Here is a 5,316-nt window from a genome sequence, read left to right as displayed (position 1 = left end):
CTGTGAAGAAACACTGAGAATGAAGAAATTAATGTAAATTAATGCCATATGGGTGGCAAGAACCAAGAACATGTTGTAGTGGCAGTTCTCACCTGCAGAGTTCTGAGAAAATGGTGTCTGGAGGAAGAATTCAGATGACATGTGTGATTAAACATGCAATGAGGTCATGACTGTCATGTCGTAGTACATGCAGTGCAACAGGATATTGTGTGTTGCCAGCATACACCTTCTGGCTACGCCCATTCATCTAAACTGATAACTTCGTGGTAGTCATGCCAATGTAAAATGCCAGTGCTTACATAACAGCTGATATATGAAAGGTTTTGTTTCACAGTTAGTTTCTTTCCCACTCTCACCTTATCTTGTATGCACATAGTCCTTTGTGTTTTTGTGTGTTTGTTTTTCACCAAACCGCTCTGATCAACTTTTACTGTTGTCTACTACATTGCTTTATTTGCCAAACACAGTAGTTTACACTTTCTCCTGACTCCCTCTTTATCTTTGCCCAGTTTTAAAAATTTTCTCTCCTTTCGCCAATGTTCCCTATCAATGCTATTCTTTTCCAGTCATGTTTTTGTATCATATGGGCCACTTTCCTGGTGAGAAATTTTCGCCCACTCATTACGTCTTGTCCGTTCTCTCTATTCTCGTGCAGATTTTCTGATTTTCCCATCTTTTTCCCTGTCTTTCTTCCATTTTTCTATCTTCTTCCACCCGCTGCTTCTCTTTTTTGCCTCTCCTACCATCTCTAACACTCCAAACCCTCCTCTCTTGCCATGATGAATCCCATCACATATTACATCTGCTCCTTTTGAAAACATGCTTTGGCATAATCAAAACTAAGGTCTCATATTCTGATTCTTGAAACCTGCTTGTCCCTTTAAGTTACTCCTGAAGGTTTAACACTGCAAGTCCCTGTTTCTGGATGTAATCCTACTCTACAGCAGCCTCTTCTACGGAGTCAAATACAGCCATCTCTTGCAGTTCCCCGGCTAAACTGTGACCTATATATCTAATCTGCCAGCTTCCACTCCACCAGACTTCTCTCCTTCTATAAAAATCATGCAGTTATCTGCCCCTAATGCTTCCTTGGCTGGTATCATCTGCTAAGATAACTCCAAACTGCAACAACATGCCAGACTTCACCTCAAAAAGCTATCCCACCTCCTTCTAAACAAAGTACCTCAACAGTGGTGTTTCCCTTCCTGTCTCTCTGCAGCTCCCTGAACATCCACACCACCAACCACCACCTCAGTCCTATAAACCGAGCTTGATCAACCTCCTTTACATCCCCCAACTTTCGCCACTGCCTAACAGACCAATAATAACCCATAATCACAAGAACCAGTCACAACATTACACTGTTCTCAACCTCATGTCTAAAGCACTTTCCCCTCTTGAATTATCTCTATTATTCAAAGGTCTCATTTCCAGCCCTAAGCCTCCTTTTAATCATGCTACTTTGATGAAGAACCTCCTTTCCTTAAAACGTAATGTCAACTGGAGATATCACTTTGCAACCCAATCCCAAAATATTACCAATAGCAAACTTGACACTGAACCCTGCCTTGAACAGTTCCAACCATGACCTCAATTTGATCCACCACCACTACCTCAATTTCACCCCTTTACAAGCCTTCCAAGGATTCCTCAGATCAGGATTCCTCATATCCAGCATTGCTTCCTTATCTCCCTGGAATGTGATCCTAACCTGTCCTCTGCAGAACTCCTAGCTCCTTAAAAGCCGATGACTCCATCATTATCATCCCAGCAGACAAGTGATCTACCACTGTGGTACTTGACCAAAAGGAGTATGTTACTGAAGATGTATGCCAGCTGTCTGACACCTCTACACACAGCATCGGCCATCAATACCCCATGCCTGTGATAGAAATTGACATGCAGCCCCTCCTTAAAATCTCAGGCGCCTCACAAGGGCTAGTACCTAAATCTATAGAGCTTCTTATCCCACCCAAACCACACACCCTCACCTTTTACCTTCATCCTAAAATCCACAAACCCAGTTATCATGGCTGTCCCATAGTTGCTGGCTTCAAAGCACCCACTGAATGTAGTTGGTCAGCACACGCAACTTATAGTGCAAAGTCTTCCCTCCTACATGATAGACACCAACCATTTCCTAAATAATCTGAAATCTGGCTGTTATCATTTACCATGAATCTGAAATCTGTGTCCGTCCTATTCCAACCACACACCTTGCTTGTCACAACTGATGCCACCTCCCTCTACACCAACATCCCCCACATACATGGTCTGTCTGCTACTGAAAATTTCCTCAGTCAGCACCCACTGGTTTAATGCAGCCCACAACAAATTGCTTTCCTGTGCCAACCTGTTCATCGCTGAATAGCACTTGCAATTTACATCCTCAATTATAAGCTGGATGTATTCCAATCTCTGCCTTGCTGTACAGCTGTTTTCCTCTACAGCTCCCTCTAGCACCATGGAAGTCATTGCCTGATGTCTTAACAGATGTCCTATCAGTATATCCCTTCTCCTTGTCAGTGTTTTCTACATATTCCTTTCCTCTCTGATTCTGCACAGAGCCTCCTCATTCCTTACCTTACCAGTCCACCTAATTTTCAACATTCATCTATAGCACCACATCTCAAATTCTTCGATTTTCTTCCATTCTGATTTTCCCACAGTCCATGTTTCACTACCATACAATGCTGTTCTCCAAACGTACATTCTCAGAAATTTCTTCCTCAAATTGACGCCTATGTTTGATACAAGTAGTCTTCTCTTGGCCAGGAATACCATTTTCGCCAGTGCTAGACTGCTTTTGATGTCTTCCTTGCTCCGTCCATCACTAGTTATTTTGCTGCCCAGGTAGCAGAATTCCTTAACTTCATCTACTTCGTGACCATCAATCCTGATGTTAAGTTTCTCGCTGTTCTTATTTCCACTACTTCTCATTGCTTATGTCTTCCTTCAGTTTAATCTCAATCCATATTCTGTACTCATTATATAGTTCATTACCTGCAGCAGATTATGTAATTCTTCTTCACTTGCACTCAGGATAGCAATGTCGTCAGCGAATCGTATCATTGGTATTCTCTCACTTTGAATTTTAATTCCACTTATGAACCTTTCTTTTATTTCCATCATTGGTCCTTCAATATACAGATTAAAAAGTAGGGGCGAAAGACTACATCCCTGTCTTACACCCTTCTTAGTCTGAGCACTTCGTTCTTGGTCATCCACTCTTGTTAATCTGTCTTGGACTCTTGTACATATTGCATATTACTCATCTCTCCCTATAGCTTACACCTATTTTTCTCAGAATTTCAAACATCTTGCACCATTTTACATTGTCAAATGCTTTTTCCAGGTTGAAAATCCTACGAATTTGTATTGATTTTTCTTTAGTCTTGCTTCCATTATCAACCGCAACATCAGAATTGCCTCTCTGGTGCCCTTAGGCCCAAGGCCAAACTGATCGTCATCTACCACATCCTCAATTTTCTTTTCCATTCTCCTGTATGTTATTCTTGTCAGCAACTTGAATGAATGAGCTGTTAAGCTGATTGTGCAATAATTCTCGTACTTGTCAGCTCTTGCATCCTTCTCAATTGTGTAGATGATATTTTTCTGAAAGTCAGATGGTATATTGCCAGACTCATACATTCTAAACACAAATGTGAATAGTTGTTTCATTGCCACCTCCCCCAATGATTTTAGAAATTGTGCTGGAATGTTATCTATCCCTTCTGCCTTATTTGATCTTAAGTCCTCCAAAGCTCTTTTAAATTCTGATTCTAATACTGGATCCCTTTCTCTTCAAAATCAACTCCTGTTTCTTCTTCTATCACATCAGACAAATCTTCCCCCTCATAGAGGCTTTCAATGTATTCTTGCCCCCTATACACTCTCTCCTCTGCATTTAACAGTGGAATTCCCATTTGCATTCATAATGTTACCACCCTTGATTTTAATGTCACCAAAGGTTGTTTTGACTTTCCTGTATGCTGAGTCTGTCCTTCCAACAGTCATTTCTTTTCGATTTCTTCTAATTTCTCATGCAGCCATTTTGTTTTAGCTTCCCTGCACTTCCATTTATTTCATTCCACAGCAATTTGTATTTCTGTATTCCTGAGTTTCCCGGAACATTTTTGTATATCCTCTTTTCATCGACCAACTGAGGTATATCTTCAGTATGCTCACCTTAATCCATCTTATACTTAGCAACAACCACTTCACCTTTGAGGGGAAGACATACTATACTAAAATATCAGGTATATCAGGAATATGGACAAGGGAAAGAGGATGGCTCCTTCCTATGCCATCCTTTTCATGGGTCACTTGGAGGGGGCCTTCCTGGGACCCATAAGCCTTCAGCCCCTCATTTGGTCTGGATATACTGACGCCATCTTTACCGTATGGACTCAGGGTGAGGTTGAACTGTTGAAACTCCTGGAATCTCTAAATATTTTCTCCCAATTAAATTTCACATGGTCCTATTCCAAATCCCATACCACTTTCGTTGATGTTGATCTCATCCTCACAGAAGGCCAGCTACATACTTCCATTCACATTAAGCCTACTAACAAACAACGGTACTTACATTTTGACAATTGTCATCCTGTCCATATCAAACGTTCCCTCCCATATAGCCTTGACATTTGAGGCAAAGGTTTACAGCAATACACCACCATTCTCACCTCAGCGTTCATTGGACATAATTACCCCACCAGCCGAGTACAAAAGCAGATTTCCCGGGCCATCGCATCCAATCCTTGTACTGCTCTCCTTCCAAAAAACATCTTAAAGAGTAAACCACTTGTCATTCACTATTATCCTGATCTTGAATGTATTAATCAGTTACTTCAACAAGGCTGCAACTTCCTAAAATCTTGCCCTGGAATGAGATCCATTCTGCCTTAGCTTTTTGTCGCCCTCCCAATCTCGCAATATCCTTGTCAGGCTCTATGCTCCTTCTGCACCCATCTCTTTATCCCATGGCTCCTACCCCCGCTCCAAGACTTGCACCATGCCCCTCCTACCACCACCTATACCAGCCCAGTAAATAGCAAAACATATACTATCAAAGGGAGAGCCACCTCTGAAATGACACTTGTCATATACCAGCTGTTATGTAAACATTGTTTGGCATTTTACATCGGCATGACTAACACCAAGTTACCAGTTTGGATGAATGGTCATAGCCAGAAGGTGAATATTGGCAACACACAATATCCTGTTGTACAGCATGCACTAAAACATGACAGTCATGACCTCAGTGCATGTTTCACAACATGTGCCATCTGGATTCTCCCTCCAGACACCAGCTTC

This window comes from Schistocerca piceifrons, chromosome 7 (assembly GCF_021461385.2).
Source record: "Schistocerca piceifrons isolate TAMUIC-IGC-003096 chromosome 7, iqSchPice1.1, whole genome shotgun sequence".
Taxonomy (NCBI): Eukaryota; Metazoa; Arthropoda; class Insecta; order Orthoptera; family Acrididae; genus Schistocerca; species Schistocerca piceifrons.
The sequence above is the reverse complement of the archived record's forward strand: the minus strand, read 5'-3'. Positions refer to the sequence as shown.